This window comes from Protopterus annectens, chromosome 2.part1 (assembly GCF_019279795.1).
Source record: "Protopterus annectens isolate FY-2018-M chromosome 2.part1, PAN1.0, whole genome shotgun sequence".
Lineage (NCBI taxonomy): Eukaryota > Metazoa > Chordata > Ceratodontiformes > Protopteridae > Protopterus > Protopterus annectens.
The window spans coordinates 1,355,515,682-1,355,541,248 of NC_056729.1; positions in this window are offsets into that span (position 1 = coordinate 1,355,515,682).

Here is a 25,567-nt window from a genome sequence, read left to right on the forward strand (position 1 = left end):
GTACTAAGGCAAAGGACAGGAGATTTTTACCTGGAGGATGGGTAGGTTTGTGCAGTTCAATCAGATTCTGGTTGTTGGATCTTAAGAGTCTTTCAGGAAGGTGCATTTTAAGGGTAGAGGAAAGGGAGGGGCTGAAGATGAGTTTGTGAGCTTGAATGAGTTGAATGTAGGTGAGATAACTGGGCAGCTCTAACCAGTTTAGTTTATATAGGGTGATACAATTATGGGTAGAAGACTTGAGGCTTGAGGTCAATTTGGCAATTTTATTATAACAGGAAGAGAGTTTTATCATAAGAGAGGATTGTAGGTTAGTGAGGAGAGGGGAACTATATGGGAGAGAGGGGATGAGGTATGTGGTGGAAAGAATGTGCTTGGTAGAGGGAGTAAGGTAGTGATTGTGGCAGTAGAGCATACCAAGTTTCTGTTTTTTTTTTTTTATATTTATTTGTAGATGGGTGTCGAACTTAAGCTGGTCAACAATGAGGACACCTAATAGTTTAGCCACAGGTACTAATTCAAGAGATGTATTGTTCTGGCTAGTGATGGAGAATGAGTTTTTATCTATGGTGTTTTTTTTTAGAAGGGGTAAATATTGTAAGTTTAGTTTTTGAGGCATTGAGTGCTAGGTGGTTATCTAACATCCACTGTTCAGCGGTAGGAAAAGTATCTTGAATTAGCTTTATGAGGGTAAGGGTGGAGGTGGCAGAATAGATGATGGTAGAATCCTCTGCATATTGGATGAGTTTTGCATGGGGATTGAATGGTAGAAATCATTGATGAAAATATTGAACAGATGGGGACCTAGTATGGAACCCTGTGGTATTCCTGTGGTGGTGTTGAGGAATGAGGAGGTGGCTTTTTTTCCATTTTATCGTTTGTTGTCTATTAGACAGGTAACTGGTGAACCAGTTGAGAGAGAAGGGGGATAGATTTAGATTGGAGAGCTTAGTTGGGAGAAGGTTATGAGAGATGGTGTCGAAGACTTTTGAGAGGTCTAGGAGGAGGGTATATACGATATGGCCGGATTCGCGGGCTATGTTAACAGTTTTGAGAAAGTAGAAGAGAGCAGTGGTAGTGTTGTGGCCAGGTCTGAATCCATGTTGTGTGGGAGTGAGTAGGTGATTGTCTATAAGATAGGGAAAAAGTTGTAGGTGAATACATTTTTCAAGATGTTTAGCAATGGGAGATAGGATGTGCCACATAGAAGGATTTCCTTACTACTGTGGATACATGGTGGTAAAAGTTCAGGATGCTATCAACTTGAGTACCCGGTTCACATACCACTGGGCTACACTTACGAGGATGCTGTACTGTCTATAATGTATTTAACAGGGATGTCAGCTTTTCCAGAGGGAATAATAATGCATTGTTTTTTGCATTTAGCTTTAATCTATGGCTTTGGTACCAATAATTTGTCTACATTAACCCTGTCTGCAAGATATTAACATCTTTAGGGGCTTCAGTGATTGCTCTCAATTTGCAATTGTTACCGACCTTGGTCAGCCACAGGCTGTCCAAGTTTGCCTGGTCTTCTGAGAAATAAATTCTGAACAGTAAGGGACCCAGCCCAGAACCCTGTGGTATGCCACTGGTGACTGGGCTTTTGCTAGAGGTGAAGTAATCCACTTTGACAGTATGTATCCTGTCGGTGTACAGGATGGCTAGCCATCTGGTAATGTGGTGGTTAATTCCTAACTGGGAGAGTTTTTCTATAATACCTGCCAAATGCCTTGGCTAGGTCAAGTTAGGCAGTAGGTACCCTCGTTCCCTCATCCAGGGCCTTGGTAACTTTCTCAAAGAAGTCAACCATGTTTAACAAGCATGATCTACCTTTAACAAATCCAAACTGGGTTGGGTACAAAGTTTGGAGATTACCTATGTCCTTGCTAATAAGATCCATAATGATTCTTTCCATGGCCTTGCAGGTGAAGCTAGTCAAACTTATAGGGCTATAATAACCAGGATTGATTGATGGTCCTCCTTTTTGTAGAGGGATTACTGTTGCTGTCCTCCACTCCTCCTGACCATAGTCAGTTCACAGGCTGTGGTTAAACAGGGATCCAAGTGGGTCTGCTAGGTCAAGTTTTAGTTTTTTTAAAAGGCAACCTGAGATGTTTTCTGGTCCCACTGATGCCGTGTTTTTGGTCTTGGAGAGTGCCAAGATGACCTGCTCTCTTGAGATTTTTGGCTGAGGAATGGTGGCTGGTATACTTTAGGGGATAGCCAGAGGGGCAGGGGTACATTTTGCACCAAAACTGTTATCTAGCAGGTTGGATATTACCTCCAGATGTATATGGATGGTGTCATCCAAAACCATTTCAGCACATAGCTGGGTACTCCCTTTTAGATTTGGGACGTAGTTAAAGAATGCCTTGTGATTATCCTTAGCTAAGGAGGCTATTTTTGCTTCATAATTAGCTTTGGAGGACATGAGAAGAGAGGGTCTCCTTCCTCTCAAAAGCCAGTTCCCTCTTATTCTTTCTCTTGTTGTATAGCCTGTTTACACTAGAGATCCACCAGGGTGGCTTGTTTTTTTTATTTTTTTTTTGGCAAGACTTGGGTTTAATCTAGTCAGGTACAGCAGATTCTATGCAACTGCTTAAGTAATAGGGCACTGGTGTACACTTCTGCATATGAGTCCATGTTATTTGTGTTCAAGGGGGCTTTGAAACTTCTTATACTATCAGGGCTTTGGTATAACAGTTAAGGTGCTTGCCTCATAGGTACAAGGTAGAGGGTTTGATTCTGATCTTGAGTTATTTGTGAGGCTTAAAATGGCCCTTCAGGGCAGTTATCCTAATATTCACCTATGACGTTAGTAGGAGGTAGTTTGTCTTTTAAAAATTCTTAAGTATTTTTCAGCTTGATGGGGTATCTGATGTTACAATTACATCGCATGAGAATGATTTACGGTCCATCCTTAACAAGGAGGACATCACATGGGGGGATGCAGTGCTATCCCTTGTTATTGAGGACTATGTCCAGGACATTTGAGTCTCTTGCAGATGTGCTGGCTAGCTGTTCTAGAGCATTTGAATTAACAAATTTCAAGAACCTCTGAGCCAGCATGTTTGTGGTCATGTATGTTTCCCATTCGATGGCAGGATAATTAAAATCACCCATGAATAAAGTGTTAGGCTGTATGGCAAGTTACTCCAGTAAGTCCAAGTATGCAGTATGCTTTTCCTGTTTCATGGTGGGGGACCTATAGCTAGCTATGATGTGGTATGGGGCTTTGCCTATAGTTAATTGGACATGTAGTTGCTCAAGATAGTCATGCTGTTTGACCAGTCTTAAGGTGTATTTATCTTTAATGAAGATGCCTGCACCTCCTCCTTTGGTTCTTTCAGGCTCAGGTAGGTAGAATGCTGCATAAGGATAGGCTTATACCTGCCTGTGAAACATAATCTGAAAGCGTACATCTCAGTCATTCACCCTTGCATGGACTGTGACAGAATCATACCAGTACTTGTGGATGAGTGACTTGAGTGCTTGAGTGACTTGATGATCTGTCATTTTCTCTCTCATCAGCTTATAACAATACTGTGATTACAAAAAAAAAAAAAAGTATAATTTAGAACATATCCACAAAAAGTTAATGCAGGATATGAAGTTTGGTTTTGTGCTGAGTATCTGATGGATCTTAGAATATCAGTAGAATTTTGTATAATAGTTAGGTTTGTAAATATGGTCCCTACACCTCTTTCAGATAATAGTAGGTCGTGGATATGCATGGGGGTGGTCTGAGGGAGGGGGTTGTCACTCTTACACCTTACAGTCACATCTATCTTCTATTAAGAATTCTCACAACATATACCAGAATGGCATTTACATTCCTCTATAATGTCTGCTTTCCCCTTTACTCAGTGTATCAGTGTATCAGCAACTAACAATGGTTAGAATAATGATTTAATGGTATCATTGGAATCTTGGAGTGTTAAAGGGCTGGAAAATAATAAGAAAAATAACTTAATTCTACATTTAATTTACAAATCAAAGGCCGAGACATCACTTGTCTAAGAGACCATATGAATAAAGTCCATTGGGAGAAGGATTTAAAAAAGAAATAGATAAAGCTAATAATTGCCACAGGTTATTCTACTATTGTATCAATAATTGTCAAAGACTCTTTTAAAGGCACCATAATATCAAGTGATTCTGATCCTAATGGTAGGTGGTGTTACCTAACATGCTCCCTCCCATGCTTCAATAAAGACATTTTAATCTTACCAGACTTTTTTCATATACGAAATTTACAGAATTTTAGAAAAATTGCCAAACCATCTATACTTATTAGGTGGGTATTGGAATATAACTATCAGACCTGAACTAGATAGGATGAACAAGATAAACAATCAATCTTCTGGTCTCTCTAAGCTTATAACTGAACTAATGGATGATTTTAATATATTTGATCAATTTGAGTTATATAGAAGTGACACTGCAATCAGTAAGTTTACAGTTTATTCAGCCTCATATAAATCATGGTCTAGAACAGACTTTTTCTTAATTTCAACAAGTTTCTCAAAATGTGCAATAAACTATTACAACGACCCTAGAACCCTTTCTGACCATGCCTAAATTAATCTAAAAATAAACTAATGAAGTCCAAGGCGGTCAGGAACACAATAAGAGAGAGCTCGTATAATAAAAAGATTTAATATTACCACAAAAGTAAAATTAGCGCTTTCGGCGGGTGAAATAACCCACCTTCATCAGATTACACAGCAGAACATACAATGACCTACATTTATGCCTTTAGGCATAAGATATGTCCAATAACATTAAAGTGCATCTTTCCATCTGTTTAGTTACCGTAGCGACCTTAAAGTAAGATCGCTACCTACATAGTTTTCTTGCACTGTTACCATCTAAAAGAATACATGTATTTAAAACCACAACAATTTTTTAAAAAGCATTAATGCGTGTCGTGCTTGTATTAAACTAACCTATGTGCATACTCTTGGATTACGGCAGACTGTCATTATATTTACTATCACAAAAGTAAATGCAAGGGAAAGTCCTTCTACACTTTACGCCCCCAGGCTGACAATAGTATAAAGGGACATTGTGCTTAATATTAAATATACTTCTATAACAATGCTCCATATTATTGATAATAATATGCATGCATTATACTAATTATATGCAAAATTATATCCAGATCTCACTAAGTCCGTACATTACCTATTCTTACTTCCTTAATTAAAGCAAGAATGATAAACAAGTTTACAAAAATAAAAAACATTTAATGTTAAATTTTTATAAATTTGTATATTGTTATTAACCTAATCTTGAGTTATATAGTCAAATCTATAACTCAATTACTGTGATAATATATAATCAATAATCATAAACCTAATATTTACAATAATGACATAAACAACCTTATCTCTACCTATTGTATGCTAACCATTTTAAAACACATTTAATAGAGAGGGCCTCTTTATTTTTCAGGCTAGGGTTATTTGGGCATTTTTTAAGTGTTTTTTTTGGAGGCTTTGTGATGTAACTGAGCACTTTTTTTAATTTCAGGGAAAATTTTCCACTCATTAAGCATCTGTTGGGTTGTTTGTTTATGATAACTTGTTGCAGTTAAACTTTTTTTCTAGTGGCTCCTTTAGCTGTTTAAAACTTTCATTTAAAGGCTCACTGCTGCTCAGCTGTGGTAACATTTCTTTGTTTAAGTAGTGGGGATATTTGTAGCATTATATTCAGCTTGTATTTGGCCAGTGTTTGTACTGTTGTCTGAATAATTCAGGGAATCTTGTTTAGCCAAAGATCAGGTTTTCTGAGAGAAATTGTTTGAGGTCTTGGCTGACTGAGGTCTCCTGGACTACAGCTTAGACTAAGCACCTCATTGGTTCTTTTGAGATTTCTTTCTTAAAAGCTGTCTCAGGTTTCAACTTTCTGTTACCTAAGAAGCTCAGTTGTGAGTGTTCAGCCATTTTACAGTGAGCTGATCAAAGGAAGGACACTCAGCAAACTCGGGGCTACAATATATAACATTAAGTATCCTGTTTTTTGTTTATTTTGTTCTTTATTTCTTTGTTGTTTATAGCACTTTGTGTACTGTGTATTTTTTCTAGCTAGTTTCACTGTGTGTGAGGTATTAACTGGAAATTGTCCACTCTTATTAAGCATCTGTTTGGCTGTTTGTTTATGATAACTTGTTGCAGTTAAACTCTTTTTTTCTAGTGGCTCCTTTAGCTGTTTAAAACTTTAATTTAAAGGCTCACTGCTGCTTTTCAGCTGTGAGTAACATTTCTGCATTTTGTTCTAAGTAGTGGGGATATTTGTAGCATTTCCATATTCAGGCTTGTATCTGGGCCTAGTGTTAGTGGAGGCTGTGGCTGAGCACATAATTCAGGGACATCTTGTTTTAGCCAAAGCCATCAGGCATTTCAGTGAGAGAGAATTGTTTGAGGTCATTGGCTGACTGAGGTCTCCTGGACTACAGCTTAGACTAGGCACCTCATTGGTTCTTTTGAGATTTCTTTCTTAAAAGCTGTCTCAGGTTTCAACTTTCTGTTACCTAAGAAGCTCACTTGTGAGTATTCTGCCATTTTACACCGAGCTGATCAAGGAAGGACACTCAGCAAACTCGACTACAATATATAACATTAAGTATCCTGTTTTTGTTTATTTTGTTTTTATTTCTTTGTTATTTATAGCACTTTGTGTACTGTGTATTTTTCTACCTAGTTTCACTGTGTGTGAGGTATTAACTGGAAATTGTCCACTTTTATTAAGCATCTGTTGGGTTGTTTGTTTATGATAACTTGTTGCAGTTAAACTCTTTTTCTAGTGGCTCCTTTAGCTGTTTAAATCTTTCATTTAAAGGCTCACTGCTGTTTTCAGCTGTGAGTAACATTTCTGCGTTTGTTCTAATAGTGGGGATATTTGTAGCATTTCCATATTCAGGCTTGTATTTGGGCCTAGTGTTTGTGGAGGCTGTGTCTGAGCACATAATTCAGGGACATCTTGTTTTAGCCAAAGCCATCAGGCATTTCAGTGAGAGAGAATTGTTTGAGGTCATTGGCTGACTGAGGTCTCCTGGACTACAGCTTAGACTAAGCACCTCATTGGTTCTTTTGAGATTTCTTTCTTAAAAGCTGTCTCAGGTTTCAACTTTCTGTTACCTAAGAAGGTCAGCTGTGAGTGTTCAGCCATTTTCCAGTGAGCTAATCGAAGGAAGGACACTCAGCAAACTCGTAGCTATAATATATAACATTAAGTATCCTGTTTTTTGTTTATTTTGATCGTTATTTCTTTGTTATTTATACCACTTTGTGTACTGTGTATTTTTCTAGCTAGTTTCACTGTGTGTGAGGTATTAACTGGAAATTGTCCACTTTTATTAAGCATCTGTTGGGTTGTTTGTTTCTTATAACTTTTTGCAGTTAAACTCTTTTTTCTTTAGCTGTTTAAAACTTTCATTTAAAGGCTCATTGCCGCTTTTCAGCTGTGAGAATCATTTCTGCAGTTTGTTTCCCACTCCTCTCTGTTGGTATAGTGTTTTTATAGTTGGTGGCTTTGCAGTTGCCCGCCCCTAGTGTAAATTTGATCTGGGACCCTCCTCCCAGTCTAGTGTCATTACCTCATTCTACCCAGTACAGGGAGAGCATTTGAGAAGGCCAATCAGCTTAGTTTCTGCTACTCCTTTCTCTCTTTCCTTTCTCTCTTTCCAAAGGAAAAAAAAAAAAAAAATTATCTATTTATCTGCTTTTACTGTATTTGTGTTTTTTCCTACTTTATTTTGCTTTTGCGTCATCTTAAAAGTACTCAGTTGTATTTATTACTGCTTGGTGTAACTCATTGTAAGCCTTTTAGTTTAAGCACCTCGGCTTCAGACCAGTTTTACATTAGGAAGGTTTGTGGTCTGCACTGTAGTGGCAGAGCAGGTAGCTTACATCCTTCTAAGTTGGGAACTGCTGATTGAGGGCTCAGTGTCTGTTATTCTAAAAGTGTATTCATTCTGGTTTAAGCACTTGGGCTTGAGGCCAGTTATTTTACATTAAGAGTGTTCTGCACTCTTGTGGGAGGAGAGGCTGGACTCTGTCCTTCTGAGCTGGGAATTTCTGGTTAAAGGCTTATAGTGCCTGCATATTTGAACTGCTTCTTACTGAAATTGGTACACCTTGTTTGCTGTAGCATAGACTAGATCCAGGCCTGCTGAATCTAGCTTTGTTTGTATAACCTGGGCACTAATCCAGGAAAGTATTCAGTTGTATTTATTACTGCTGGTAGTAACTTGATTAAAGTGTAGCTATCATTTCTAAGTCTTTTGGATTAAGCACTTGGGCTTCAGACCAGTTGTTTTACATTAGGAAGGTTTGTGGCCTGCACTGTGGTGCAGGGCAGGTAGCTTACATCCTTCTAAGTTGGGAACTGCTGATTGAGAGCTCAGTGTCTGTTATTCTAAAAGTGTATTAGTTCTGGTTTAAGCACTTGGGCTTCAGGCCAGTTATTTTACTAAGAAGGATTGGTCTGCACTCTTGTGGGAGGAGGCTGGACTCTGCCCTTCTGAGCAGGGAATTCTGGTTAGAGGCTTATAGTGCCTGCATATTTAACTGTTTCTTACTGAAATTGGTACACCTTGTTTGCGTAGCATAGATAGTCAGGCCTGCTGAATCTAGCTTTATTTGTATGCTTGTTGTTTGTTTATTTCCCTGAAACGCTAATTCCACCTAAAATGTGGCACTTCTGTGGATCCCTAGTGATATCTGCATTGCTTACTGTACTTATTTCCTTGTTTCACTTGAAAGAAAGTTACTGTTTGTCATTTTGCATTTAAGTTACCTGTAACACATTGCATTTAAGTTACCTGGCATTGTACTAAAGCTATATGTAGTAACTAAAAATTAAAAGCACTTCCAAATTTGAGTATTGTTCCCATTGGCCCTTTTTTCAATTATAAAGGATCCAAATTTTAGCATTCCAAAGGGTCATTGTCATCTCCCTCCGGTCCAGCTGTGAATTGGGGCTTTTGATTACTGATCTTTTGGTGGTGGATGGTTTCAAAATGTAACAATGAGTTACAATATGTGGGCTTTCTATAAATAGTGCTTTTAAATCTGTTATTGGTGGTATCCTTGGAAAGGAGAACATCTAAATAGTTGATTTCCAAATTGGCCACCGAATATGTAAATCTAAGAAATTCAGTCATTTTTGTCATATTGTCAATCAACTGTGGAATAGCTGATGTCTCACCTTTCCAAATGCAAAAGATATCATCCTGGTACCTTGTATAAAAGGAAATATGTTTTCGAAAAATATAATCTTTAAATAAAAATTCATCCTCCCAATAGGTCATTACTGCATTTGCAAATGCACACAAGCACCCATGGCCACCCTGATGTTTAGGTAAAAATTCCCAAAGTAAATTGTTCTTTAATACTAATTCGAGAACTTCAACAGTGTAAATATATCGTCTCCTACATGACAAGAACTCCTGACCCATGATAGGCCTAAATCCTGGGGTATGACCGTATAGAGGTCTTTGACATCAATTGTCAAAAACACAGAATCAGCCGAATATATTTGGTTGCTAATGTCCCTCAGGAAAGACCAAGAGTCTTTACAGATATGCTTAACTGCTCCTATGAGGGGCTTTAAAATACTGTCTACATATTTTGCGCAGGCATATGTAATGGAGCCCCTCCCATCTATAATGGGTCTGAAAGGTGGGGCCTGTAGTCGCTTATGTAATTTAGGTGCACCAAAAAATGCAGGAATTCTAGGTGCAGACATCTCCAAATAATGGAAGGTATCTGAATAAATGAACCCCTCCAAAAACAGGTCATTCAAAGTGCCATAAATTTTCCTATATGCTCCATGAATCTCATTTAATGATACCTGCTCATAAGCCGTTGTGTCAAGATGTTCCATCATATATTCAACATATTTATATTGATCCATTAAGACCACACCCCCTCCTTTATCAGGTCTCATGACTCGAACATTACAGTCCTGCAGCAAATGTAGAAAGTCCCATTCAAGTTTTGACATATTATTACCACCCTTGATGTTATTATATGTGACATGGTTTTTAATTGCCCATAAATCCAATTCACATATTTTTTTGAGGCAAAATTTACAACTGCCTCATGTCCCATTAAAAAATTCAAATTAAGTTTTCTTACATAAATTTTAAGGTCTATTATAGTCCTAGTTATGTCCATGTGCCTAGCCGGAACAAATGTCAAATCCTTAGCTAGAAAGTCAACCATGTCCTGTTGTATTTATTACTGCTTGGTGTAACTCATTGTAAGCCTTTTAGTTTAAGCACTCTCAGACCAGTTTTACATTAGGAAGGTTTGTGGTCTGCACTGTAGTGGCAGAGCAGGTAGCTTACATCCTTCTAAGTTGGGAACTGCTGATTGAGGGCTTAGTGTCTGTTATTCTAAAAGTGTATTAATTCTGGTTTAAGCACTTGGGCTTGAGGCCAGTTATTTTACATTAAGAGAGTTTGTGTTCTGCACTCTTGTGGGAGGAGAGGCTGGACTCTGTCCTTCTGAGCTGGGAATTTCTGGTTAAAGCTTATAGTGCCTGCATATTTGAACTGCTTCTTACTGAAATTGGTACACCTCGTTTGCTGTAGCATAGACTAGATCCAGGCCTGCTGAATTTAGCTTTGTTTGTATAACCTGGGCACTAATCCAGGCAAAAGTATTCAGTTGTATTTATTACTGCTGGTAGTAACTTGATTAAAGTGTAGCTATCATTTCTAAGTCTTTTGGATTAAGCACTTGGGCTTCAGACCAGTTGTTTTACATTAGGAAGGTTTGTGGCCTGCACTGTGGTGACAGGACAGGTAGCTTACATCCTTCTAAGTTGGGAACTGCTAATTGAGAGCTCAGTGTCTGTTATTCTAAAAGTGTATTAGTTCTGGTTTAAGCACTCGGGCTTCAGGCCAGTTATTTTACGTTAAGAAGGATTGCGGTCTGCACTCTTGTGGGAGGAGAGGCAGGACTCTGCCCTTCTGAGCAGGGAATTTCTGGTTAGAGGCTTATAGTGCCTGCATATTCTAACTGTTTCTTACTGAAATTGGTACACCTTGTTTGCTGTAGCATAGACTAGATCCAGGCCTGCTGAATCTAGCTTTATTTGTATGCTTGTTGTTTGTTTATTTCCCTGAAACGCTAATTCCACCTAAAATGTGGCACTTCTGTGGATCCCTAGTGATATCTGCATTGCTTACTGTACTTATTTCCTTGTTTCACTTGAAAGAAAGTTACTGTTTGTCATTTTTGCATTTAAGTTACCTGTAGCACATTGCATTTAAGTTACCTGGCACTTGCTCACTAAAGCAATTATATAAGTCAGCTCTAAAAAATTAAAAGCACTACACCCTCACAAAATCCCCTTGAGTACCTTGTTCCCCATTGGCCCTTTTTTTCAATTATAAAGGAATTCCCAATACTATTCTAGCATGTCCAAAGGTCAGTTGTCAATCTCCTCTCCGGTCCAGCTGGTGAATCTGGGAATCTTGAGGCAATGTTACAACTGCCTCATGTACACAGACAACCCTCTCCTCCTCCCAACAAATTCCAACACATGTGAGAGATGCAACCATATATCCAAACTGGAGGCTAAAGCTCTCTCAACTCAGTACTGGCGTAACCAGACAGGAGGAGAAGGAAACCACACTCACTACAATTCCAGTCTCACATAGACCTACCACGACAACAAACCAAACACATAAACACACAAAAACATACTGAGGCTCTAAATAAAAATCTGCCTAAGCAGCAGAGACCTCCAAAGCAGACACCCAAGCAACCTACCCCAAAACAAAACATGTGCAACACATAGCTCACAAAGCCAGTGTGCAACAGTCACAGCCCTTAAGGCTAAACAACACACCTGATACACTTGTAATAGGTGACTCTATCATCAGGCACACTGGCGTCCGCTCACCAGGCTGAACAAGGAGAAGGTCCGGTGAGCTGCCTGTTGGGCACTAGGATCAGCCACATAACACAAGCACTCAGGTCACTCCAAGGTAAGTACAAATATGACTCAGTCATTGTCCATGCTGGTGTGAATGACCTGAGATGTACCTCCCTGGACTACACGAAAAGAGACATAAGAGGAGCTCTCTGAGCATGTAGCCCAGGCCGGTATGACCCTGACCTTGAGTAGCATCTTAGCCTCACCAAGAATGATGCCACAATATGAAGACAAGATGATCAATTTCAACAATTGGCTTAAGTTGGTGTCATTCAAAGGGGATCCAATGCCTGTCAGCCTGGGATGACATGCTCGACAAAGATGCTTCACTAGGGCCTTGCACCTGTCACCCCTGGGCTTTGATATTGGCAAAGCTCTTCTACCCCATGTCCTTTTTAGGCAAGGCTAAAAGACAACCCACTCCAAGGTTCACAAGGGCATAAAAAATTTTTAAGTTTTTTCCAAATTAAAAATTTTTTTTTTCCCTAGTTATGTGTCCATGTGCCTAGCCGGAACAAATGTCAAATCCTTAGCTAGAAAGTCAACCATGTCCTGTTGTACATTCAATAAAGTATAATTATACAAGACAAAGTCACTATGAGAGCTTCTTGAAATAACAGGCTCCGTGCCAAAAGGAATGTTCATAATCATCTCCTCCTCCCCCGTCTTTTGTTCCTCGGATTGTTCTGCCTCTGAACTTGAGGAGGATTTTTCCTCTTGGAATTGTTCACCAAGTGAAAACCCTGATTGTCCTGTTCTGTCTCATCATCCATGACAATGTTCTGTTGATTATAGTTATTTGATCCCCCTACTTGGACATGCCCCTGGTTAGGGACTTGGACATTTCCATTAGCATTGTTATTGTTGAACCTAGGACTCCTTCTTGGCCCATGCCTTTGTTCAGTTGAATGATTACTATTGCTAAAGTTGTTATTGTTAAACCTCTGATTTTGTTCCCCAATATTATCCGATTGATCTATGGCTCCTTCTGGAGCCATTATGGGTGCTTTAGGAGGTTTAGGATAAGCACATTTATTACTATAATCAGTTATATCCCTAGTTAGTTTCTTTTTCTTTATGGCCAAAAGTTTTTCCATACTTGCTTCAATACTGGTATATATACGACAGTATTCATATTTGTATCGGAAAAACTCCCTGTCCGATATAATAGATTTTTCTAAGTTTTCAAGCTCTTCCATGAGGATACCTATGTCCTTTGAATAATATGCAATAAGAGCTTGTAAAAACTCAGTACTTTGCCTATCAAACAGGTCTAAAAGTTCTTGATAAAAGGGAGAACTGTCCAAAAGGCCAGCAGGAAATCGCCATTGTCGGAGGCCTTTAGGAATGACCTTGTTCCTAATACACTCAGTCAAATAGGAGACCTCTAGTTGAAGCTTTTTACATTTGTAAAGCTTACTGTCAAACAAGTCAATTTTGTCCGATAGAGTGCCATTACTTGGAGTTCCTCTTAAAAAAGATGAAACGTGCGGATGGAACTCCTGACTAAAAAAGTTGTTATTAGACAAAAAGTTTGACATTAAGGGTATTCCCTGCTTATTCGGAATACCCTCTGCGTTGTTATTTAAACGCATATTAGTAGAGTCATTACCTGATAGCAAAACGCCAGGTACAGATGGAGAGTCTTTATCACCAGGAGCGAGAAGTCTGTTACTGCTATTTGTTGATCCGGCATCAGTATTACGAAGCCCAGGGGACTGTTGCCCATTTGGTGGTGTAATGGAGCTTCCATCTATGGTACCAAATCCAGGCGGTGGAAAATTGTTACCGGTTCTCAAAGCCGGTAATGCCATTGCGTCTACCTTCTGTGTTAAGGCATCTACCCTGCCCAGTAGAGCCTCAACAAGTGCTGTTAAATTGCAGCTGGAGTTGCCGCTAGGTTCATGATCCTCGTTCCGCTGCGTGAAGAGTTGTGGAGAACTCTCTCCGGTTCCGGTCGCCATCACAAAGCTCCGTATCAAACACAAAAACAAACTAATGAAGTCCAAGGCGGTCAGGAACACAATAAGAGAGAGCTCGTATAATAAAAAGATTTAATATTACCACAAAAGTAAAATTAGCGCTTTCATGGGTGAAATAACCCACCTTCATCAGATTACACAGCAGAACATACAATGACCTTCATTTATGCCTTTAGGCATAAGATATGTCCAATAACATTAAAGTGCATCTTTCCATCTGTTTAGTTACCGTAGCGACCTTAAAGTAAGATCGCTACCTACATAGTTTTCTTGCACTGTTACCATCTAAAAGAATACATGTATTTAAAACCACAACAATTTTTTAAAAAGCATTAATGCGTGTCGTGCTTGTATTAAACTAACCTATGTGCATACTCTTGGATTACGGCAGACTGTCATTATATTTACTATCACAAAAGTAAATGCAAGGGAAAGTCCTTCTACACTTTACGCCCCCAGGCTGACAATAGTATAAAGGGACATTGTGCTTAGGTTCTACCTGACATAGCCGAAACCACACAACACCGACAACCACATCACCGACACCACATATTCGACAGTCCATAAACACGAAACCACACATAACCGACAACGAAATAACCGACGGTACACAAACACGAAACCCCATACACTGCACACACCACAATAACAATTATTAAAAACAAAACACATCCCCATTCCACAAACCACACACACAACACAAGCACACCAAAATCCTTACAAGCCCACACTAAACCTTACTCCTAACCCTAAGGTCCGTCACTATCGCACACTTACCTACCCGCCCCTAACCCTAACTCACTTAACCCGCCTTATCGCCCCTAACCCTAACTCACTTAACCCACCCTATCGCTTCCCTAACCCTAACTCACTTAACCCACCCTATCGCCTCCCTAACCCTAACTCACTTAACCCACCCCTATCGCCTCCCTAACCCTAACTCACTTAACTCCACCCCTATCCCCACAGACCGTCAATCTCCACACTTACCTGCCTCGCACTCTAACGTCCGTCACTACCGTGATACTCACAGCCTTTCCCCATGTCGGCATCCTCGGCGCTGGTGTTGTCATCCGTCGTGTCGGTCTTCTGCATTGTCGATGTTCTGCCACCGCGATTCGCGTCGGTCTTCTTCGTTTTCGGTCTTCTGGAGCTCCGAATTCCGCTGTCGGTCTTCTGCGCTGTCGACGAAGTCAGGTAGAACCTGTGCTTAATATTAAATATACTTCTATAACAATGCTCCATATTATTGATAATAATATGCATGCATTATACTAATTATATGCAAAATTATATCCAGATCTCACTAAGTCCGTACATTACCTATTCTTACTTCCTTAATTAAAGCAAGAATGATAAACAAGTTTACAAAAATAAAAAACATTTAATGTTAAATTTTTATAAATTTGTATATTGTTATTAACCTAATCTTGAGTTATATAGTCAAATCTATAACTCAATTACTGTGATAATATATAATCAATAATCATAAACCTAATATTTACAATAATGACATAAACAACCTTATCTCTACCTATTGTATGCTAACCATTTTAAAACACATTTAATAGAGAGGGCCTCGTTGATACCTGGTATAACCTGTGCCCTAATCATTTGCCAGCATAGTTCGTCAATCTCAAAACGAACTTGTAGCCCTCCTCTGATATCTTGTTTTCTTTGTTGCAAAATAACAAATTTAAAGGAATGTCCACTATTATCAGATACATGCCTAGCCAGGCGTTATTTTGATCCTGTTTAGAGATTGCATTAATATGCTCATAAATTCTAATTTTTAATTTGCGCTCCGTTTTTCCTATGTAAAATGCCTTACATAGGTTACATAGAGCCGCATATACCACTGATTTTGTTTCGCAATTAAAGTGGCCCTTGATCTTGTATTCCATCTCATTTATATTGCAAGTTGTACCCATCTTTATGTAAGTACACTGACTGCATGATCCGCACCTAAACATCCCTGGTGGACAATTGGACATCCTTTTTTGTTTTGTTTTTTGCATAATACATTTAAGGTTATCCCCTCTCCTATATGTTATTCTAGGTTTGTCACCAAAGAGAGCAATCAAACCCTTATCATGTTTAATTACCTCCCAATTTTTATTAATAATTTCCCTTATTGGTTGGAAATCTAAGGAATATGTATGTAGGAAACTACAACAATAATTTGGCTTAACTAAATTTGGTGTAGAAATGTTACCAACAGAACCAGGGGTTCCCAAATTAACATCCAAATTGATAGTTTCTGTAACAGGAAGCAAGGGTAAAAAATGGCCTCCCGTCCTTTTGTTAGTGACCTCTAGTATAATGTTGTTAACTAAATTTAGGGGGTATCCTCTTGATATAAACATAGTTGATAAATTTTCGCATTCCATTTGAAAGGATACCACCAATAACAGATTCAAAAGCACTATTTATAGAAAGCCCACATATTGTAACTCATTGTTACACTTTTCGAGTAACCATCCGTACCACCAAAAAAGATCAGTAATCAAAAGCCAACTGGTCAGGGCGGCACGGATGGTGACAGATGACAATGACTTTCAAATGGAATGCGAAAATTTATCAACTATGTTTATATCAAGAGGATACCCCCTAAATTTAGTTAACAACATTATACTAGAGGTCACTAACAAAAGGACGGGAGGCCATTTTTTACCCTTGCTTCCTGTTACAGAAACTATCAATTTGGATGTTAATTTGGGAACCCCTGGTTCTGTTGGTAACATTTCTACACCAAATTTAGTTAAGCCAAATTATTGTTGTAGTTTCCTACATACATATTCCTTAGATTTCCAACCAATAAGGGAAATTATTAATAAAAATTGGGAGGTAATTAAACATGATAAGGGTTTGATTGCTCTCTTTGGTGACAAACCTAGAATAACATATAGGAGAGGGGATAACCTTAAATGTATTATGCAAAAAACAAAACAAAAAAGGATGTCCAATTGTCCACCAGGGATGTTTAGGTGCGGATCATGCAGTCAGTGTACTTACATAAAGATGGGTACAACTTGCAATATAAATGAGATGGAATACAAGATCAAGGGCCACTTTAATTGCGAAACAAAATCAGTGGTATATGCGGCTCTATGTAACCTATGTAAGGCATTTTACATAGGAAAAACGGAGCGCAAATTAAAAATTAGAATTTATGAGCATATTAATGCAATCTCTAAACAGGATCAAAATAACGCTCTGGCTAGGCATGTATCTGATAATAGTGGACATTCCTTTAAATTTGTTATTTTGCAACAAAGAAAACAAGATATCAGAGGAGGGCCCTGGCAAGTTCGTCTTGAGATTGACGAACTATGCTGGCAAATTCGTACTAGGGCACAGGTTATACCAGGTATCAACGAGGCCCTCTCTATTAAATGTGTTTTAAAATGGTTAGCATACAATAGGTAGAGATAAGGTTGTTTATGTCATTATTGTAAATATTAGGTTTATGATTATTGATTATATATTATCACAGTAATTGAGTTATAGATTTGACTATATAACTCAAGATTAGGTTAATAACAATATACAAATTTATAAAAATTTAACATTAAATGTTTTTTATTTTTGTAAACTTGTTTATCATTCTTGCTTTAATTAAGGAAGTAAGAATAGGTAATGTACGGACTTAGTGAGATCTGGATATAATTTTGCATATAATTAGTATAATGCATGCATATTATTATCAATAATATGGAGCATTGTTATAGAAGTATATTTAATATTAAGCACAATGTCCCTTTATACTATTGTCAGCCTGGGGGCGTAAAGTGTAGAAGGACTTTCCCTTGCATTTACTTTTGTGATAGTAAATATAATGACAGTCTGCCGTAATCCAAGAGTATGCACATAGGTTAGTTTAATACAAGCACGACACGCATTAATGCTTTTTAAAAAATTGTTGTGGTTTTAAATACATGTATTCTTTTAGATGGTAACAGTGCAAGAAAACTATGTAGGTAGCGATCTTACTTTAAGGTCGCTACGGTAACTAAACAGATGGAAAGATGCACTTTAATGTTATTGGACATATCTTATGCCTAAAGGCATAAATGAAGGTCATTGTATGTTCTGCTGTGTAATCTGATGAAGGTGGGTTATTTCACCCTTGAAAGCGCTAATTTTACTTTTGTGGTAATATTAAATCTTTTTATTATACGAGCTCTCTCTTATTGTGTTCCTGACCGCCTTGGACTTCATTAATCTAAAAATAAGCGAGGCCAAGTCAAACATAAAAGACCAGTTTACATCAAACTGCACTCTAAACCCAACCCTTCTAAAAATAGAGAACTCTGCCAAGAAATATAAGAATTTCTTAGCCAAACAAACAACAACTTAGAAAAATCAATCATTCCCATTGACATCCAATGGGCCACATCCAAGGCAACACTTAGAGGATTATTAATTCAAAAAAGCATCCTTACTAAAGAAACAAGCTAAATCACAATTGGCTACCTTAGAATCCAAACTAAATAGTCTAGAGAAAGATCTGCAAACCAAACACAACCCAGATTTAGAAAAACAGATGCTATCCTTACAAAAACAACTGCATGAAATCCAATTAAACCAATCTTCACTTAATGAACTTACGACTTCTCCATAGGTATGCTGAATGGGCCCAAACCACTTCTTAAATTCTGGCCAGATTAATCAGCATTAAACCTTCACCCACTAGAATAAAACAAATTAATTATAACAATAGGTCCTTCATCTCGGACAAGGAAATCATTCAAGTTTTTGAAGAAATATATCAGGAGGTCTATGGCCCCCAAAAACATGCTGAGGAAGCATCCACTGATAACTTCTTAGATGAACTACAATTCCCATTATTAAATGACATTCAGGTAAATATACTAAAGGCATCAATAGCAGTTGAAGAAATATTACTAGCTATCAATGACTTGAAATCAGGCCCCAATGGATATTCAGCGGAATTCTACAAATCCTTCAAGGAACAAATGGCTCCACTCGTACTCAAAGTATATAATTATATAATATAATTCGGCATTACTGATTTATATATAAACAATTCTAAGACAATATTTATACCAAAGCCTAACGCGAATGAAAATAACCCCAACAATTATAGCCCAATTGCACTAATTAACCTAGATATAAAAACTATGTATTTTTACTTTGTAACTTTTATTTGCATTGTGTAACCTATATTGTATTATACTGTTCTTGGAGCTTTTCTACCCGGGCCTCCACTGAAAATGGGCACTTCTTGGCCCAGTGGACTTCCCCGGTAATCAAACTGAAATAAATAAATAAATAACTCTATCATCACTACTGGCTCACAGACTTAATAAAATACTCCCTTATATTATATCTCCAGAACAGCTAGGATTCATGAGTAATAGGCAAGTTTGGGACAATACGTTAACAACAGAAGCAATAAAAAACATGACAGTTAAAGATAAATCCCCCAAATACGCACTTTCTGTAGATGCACAAAAGGCCTTTGACAGAGTCAACCTAAATTTCCTTTTCAACACTTTGAAACTTTTTGCTCTTCCTGAAGAATTTATTTCTATGATCAGAGTTCTATATAACAAGGCTACTACTACATTATACATAAACAAGAAAAAATCAAACCCTATTCCAATAGTAAATGGCACAAGACAGGGATGTCCGCTTTCTCCTTATCTATTCAGCCTTTATTTAGAGGCCCTCCTCCTGAAATTAAGCCAAAAAACATTCCACCAGTCTATATACATTTCCAAAGTTCAAGTTAAGTACACAGCATTTGCTGATGATCATAACATCTACTTTGAGTTTCCCTCTACAGACTTGGAAAAGATATTAAGCTCCATCGACATGTTCTCGGCTATATCAAACTATGCCATGAATCCAAGTAAATCAAAAATATTTCCATTAAGCCCTCTAGGACAGAAGGAGTTTTTCATCCCAGAAATAAAAATTAAAGTAGATTATTCACTCAAATACCCGGGCATCACCTTTACCCATTCCCCTCAGGAAATAATAAAAAAAAATCTTTATAAAGTATGGTCAAAAGTTATAGAAGATCTAGACAGATGGAAAAACCTAAACCTTTCCCCTTCTCTCCAAGACAGCAATCATAAAAATTAATATCCTCCCCAAAATTCTTTTTCAGTTCTATGCCATCAATCAAAACATTCCAAATATTTTTTTTTCTCTAACATGACAACAACATTGGGCAAATTTATCTGGCATCGTAAGTACACCAGAATCAGTTATAACAGATTTACTCTGCCTAAGGAGAAAGGTGGTCTGAGCCTCCCTGACATCCAGACATATTACCTTATAATTAATGCCAGTTATATTATGCGATTAGTTAATTATGAACTCTCTTTTACATCATGGCACCCTCTTTGGATCAAAATTTATTACCAGCACCTCAGTTCTTCCAATATAAACCCAAAGGCTTTACCTTTTCTCAATAACAAAACTCTGAAAGACTTCAAGATGCATCCTATTTTAATTAATAATAGTGTTTGCTTCCAAAAGCTCATAACCTGCTTGAACTTAAAGAACTCTTTAATTATGGCGCAACCAATACATATGAACCCCAATATCAGAATTAATAACAACATGATAAATCTGAACAATTACCCAAACATAAAGAAGTGTTCAGTCTGGGATTTTTATCAAATCAAAGATCTATAGACTCCCTTGCAACAAGTAAACAATATTGCATAATTATTAAGCAAATATTATATCTAGTAACTCTGATGACATCAGATATTAATGTAACTACACAAGACTACCATCAGTATCAACAAATCACTACCCTTCTTTTATTGAGGACTAAAATGTTATCAAAAACTTATAGACTAATTACACAAATTAAATTCAAAGACGTAATCCTACATTCTAATTATTGGGAAAGTCAAAATAGTAATTTAACTATTGAACAAAAACTAGAGGCAATTGACATAACCATAAAACTAACTCCTTTTAAAAAAGTAATCTATACACAATTTATGATTAACAACAACACCTATCACACACCACTTTTTCCTGAGCAAAATAAATCCCAATACATCACCTTTCTGTCCTACTTGCTCTAACTCAGTAGCAGACACTCTCCATATATTCTGGTCTTGTAAAAATATATACAAACTATGGTGCTCTTTAAAAGCAAAATTGGAGAAAACAGGTTATATGAAATCTTCCCTCTTGTGGGAAATGGCAATATTAAACATTTTCCCCAGCTCCTATACATTTGAGTCTAAACATATTATTGTAACACTGTGCGCTACACTGAAATCGTATATAGCCCTCAATTGGCTTGACAGATCCAAGACTTCTTGGGCAGAATTTAAATCTGTAGCTATCAAATATGTTCTAGCAAATAAACTAAGAACAGTAAGTCACAAGATGTTAACCTATTTCCAGAAATACTAGAACAGACTTACAGAGGTGCTTACCTAAAACCTTATTAAGTTAACTAGAGCACTTTTATGTTTCTTCCCTATTCCCCATTAAATAGTGATTTTCCTATATAGCTCCATATATAGGCTACTATCAATTTATTTGCAAGAGGATTAAGCTATGTCCATTCAGTTTATCAAAGTGTCCTCTAGTATATAAGCATTAGTACTTAATACTACCACATGAAAAAATTATCAATTTATAATCTTTTACATGACATCCTGCATGAGTGACAACCCAGTGTAAATAATCTAAATAGCTACCTAGATAGGTTCAGGTATATGATTACGCTTCCTCCCCTGTCAAAATAACAATGTTTAATGTTATATTATCATTATTAACGTTCAGTTGTTAAACAGTATGTCTGTAATCTAAGCCATAATCGACACTATAAGGTTTATTCGCTTCTTGTTGCTTATCACAGATAAAAGAATGTCTACTGTTGTCATTTTTCTTTTTATGAGCCTTTCTATATTGTGAAGGTCAGTCATCTCATATACCTTTTAGCTTTTCTGCATTATTAGTTTCTCAATTCATTGTAACTACACTGATATGTTTATTGTCAACTTGTACTGGACTGTTCACTGTATTTAAAGAAAAACTGAAATAAAAATCACAATTGAAAAAAAAAAAAAACAATACTGTGATTGCATCAATCCGCATTTTTAATTACTTTGCTCCCTTTGATTTTCATTAGTGGCCACCTCTGATAAAGGATTTTAAGGAATACTTGAATGGCAGGCTTCAACATTTCCCTGAATTAACTGTTCTTTTCAAAGTAACAACTGTAGTTCAGTGCTCAAGTGTGAGAAGTCTGACCCTTGTGATTGGTGTTACTTAGACTGAGATACTTTGTGTTGCATTCACAGTTTTTAATGTTGTAGCTATCATTACAGTCTTCCTTCCCCAGCTCACTGACTAGTGTCAACAAAACACTTTATACAATGCAGAGATGCAGTGTTGAAAAAAATATGTCAATTCAAACAATGACAGAAAGTAAGAATATTAAGATGAACATATTTTCTTGTTTATAGCACTCAGAGGTTTATTAAAGGGAAAGACAGCCAATTTGTAATAATAAAAATAAGTGTGATTTGTTTTCTTACTTCTTTCCATCTAAAATAAAAGCATGAAAGCTTTGCTTTTGTTCAGAATTTAGGCTACACTATTTATGTGAGGTATGATGCTGGCAATCTGTAAATGCTAAGGCGTATTTAAAAGTCCACTGTTTAAACTCCAATGCCCTGGGTCAACTTATCCACACCCCCACCAGGGGAAACAATATCCTAGACCTAGTCATTACCAGCATGAGTGACCGGTGTTCCACAACTGAAGTCAACTCCTCGTTGGTCCAATCCGACCATAAGCTAATCACCCTTGATATCCACATCCTACCCCCACCCCCCATTAAGGAAACCATGGTAAAAATTTTCTCCAAAGCCAACTTCATGCTTCTTAAGACAGAAGTGGTGAACTTCATGACACCCATGCAGATGGACAATACAGTTACAACTGCTGAATCCTACACAAATGCACTCTATAAGCACTTACATGAGTGCATGGATCATGCTATCCCAAACAGAACCAAGTCGCTATCCTCCAAAAAAAGGAAGCCAATCTGGTGGCCCCCTGCCATAAACAAACTGTACAACAGAAGGAAGAAACTGTTGCAAAAGAGAGTAAAATCCCATGAGTGGAGGAGCACCCTGGTCAGCCTCTGTAAGAAGCTGAGATCCCTTATAAGATCCTCCAAAGCTAGCTACGAAAACAAAATCACCACTAATTCTAAGGACAACCACAAAGCATCCTATAGCTATGTCAAGAATCTCAATGGCAACACCCAGATCTGCTCTGAGTTATAGCACAAAGGCACGGAAATTACAGAACCAACTTGATATTGCCAACATCCTGGCAGATAGGTTCAGTGCTAACTTTACCCCCATCTCACCCCCTATAGGGCCCATATCTATATAGGAAGAATGCAGAGTTCCTGTAATCACAACTACGCAGGTAAAAGCTGCACTTCCTAAAGCCAAAAACACAGCATCCATGGGACCGGACAACATCCCAGGCTGTGTTTTACATGAACTTCAGAACGAACTGGCTCCCCACTTGAGCACCATGTTCAATAATAGCCTCACACCAGGCTTTGTGCCCACTGAATGGTGCACAGCAACAGTTATCCCACTCCACAAAGGGGGAGCCACCACTGATCCCAGGAACTATCGACCTATTAGACTGATGAGCCTGGTCTGCAAAGCCATGGAACGTATCATCATGGAACTCAAAAACAAAGACATCGGTAACCTCCAAACTCTGGATCCCACGCAGTTCGGGTTTGTGAAAGGCAGATCATGCCACCTGAACCTGATCAACTTCTTTGAGGCAGTTACCAAAGCCGTAGATGAGGGTAAGGTGGTTCACACAGCCTATCTTGACCTTGCCAAGGCTTTCAACACCATCCCCCATTCTGGAATTGTAACTAAACTCACTAAACTAAGTATAAATCCCTACGTCACAAGATGGGTTGCCAACTGGCTCACTGACAGAATCCACACCATAAAAGTTGCAGACTCTAAATCTGACATCAAAGCAGTGACAAGTGGAGTACCACAGGGTTCCATCCTGGGACCTCTCCTGTTTGGTATCTACTTCTCTGAAGTACAGGCTAACAAAGAAGGCCTCTGGCTAATGAAGTTCGCAGATGACTGCAAACTAGGAGCCATAGTCAAGTCCCCAAATGATGTGGACATCCTATAGAAGGGCCTCGCTGAGACAGATGCCTGGTGTTAGAGCCATGGCCTCAACCTCAATGCCAAAAAGTGCAGTGTCATCCCCTTTGGTAAAAACTCTGTACCCATGAACTACCACATAGGCAGCAATCTACTTAACACCGAATGTGTGATAAGAGACCTTGGGACCCAGGTGGACAGTAGTCTCTCCTTTGATAGTCACATCACCACAGTAGTCAAGGAAGTCCTTCTACATGGCACACCTCATCATAAAAGAGTTCTCATCCAGGAAATAAGAGGTTATTGTTCCCCTCTACTCGACACTCATTAGACCCATTATAGAGTACAATGCCCCTTTTGGAATGTACCTCACAAGACATCTGCAGCAGCTGGAAAGGCCACAGAAGTACCTCACAAAAAGGATTACTGGACTCAAACAAATGCCCTACACTGATCGCCTCAAAAACTCCAGCTTTACTCCATAGCATATCGACTACTCCAAGGTGATCTCTGCCTAACATATAAAGCTATGTCAAACCCAGAGCTGGTGGACATGCTACAACTAAAGAAATCCCAATCCCTCTGAGTTACACGCTCTAGGGACCTAAACCTTGTCTCCACAATAAACAGGATATGCTGGAGGGATAGATTCCTGTCCCAGAGACTTTCCATATTCTGGAACAGGCTACCCATCTATGTCAAGCAAAGTTCTTCATTAGCACTCTTCAAGAAAAATCTTGATGAGTGGATGGGAAATAGGAAATACACCCCGGGGGTCACTTTTGTGTCTCTGCTCGACAGTGGCACAGGAAAATAACTTTCTTGGGTGGTGTAAGCCAGGGAACCTTGTTGGCTAGGCTTACATAGGCCCTTGGGCCGATAGCCTAGTATCTACCTATGAACCTATGAACCTATAAGAGATATTGTTTTCTTAATGGCTCTGTAGTTGGAATAAGTGACTTCATCTAATTACTCTGCCACTCTCAGTAGCCTTCATGATGTAACAGATGTGCAGTAAAGAAAAACAAACAGAAGTAACCTCAGACATAAAACAAAAGGGATAATTATTAAATAATGCTTTTTCTGTGGGTGATATGTTTAGTATTACATTACAGGTAAGAAAAAGCCCTTTTTTGAAAGAAAAAGTTGACATTTGGGTAGAGTTCTACTTTAAACTGTACTCCATTTTCTTTTAACTGGCAAAGTCACAGAAGGGACCAACAGCACAGAGCATGGGAAATGTGCCTTTTCTTTCATAGATAAAGGGCTAGATCTCTGTGAACAAACACTACTCTGTATGCAAACATTAATGTGTTAATGAATAAAACCATGGGGGAAAGCAATTGTAGGAAACAATGGTGATATTTTTTACTTTTTTTAGTTATATGGTTATAAATAGACCAGTAGTGAATATAGTAACAGAGATAAAAAAACTGAAATTGGGATCTTTAGAAAAAG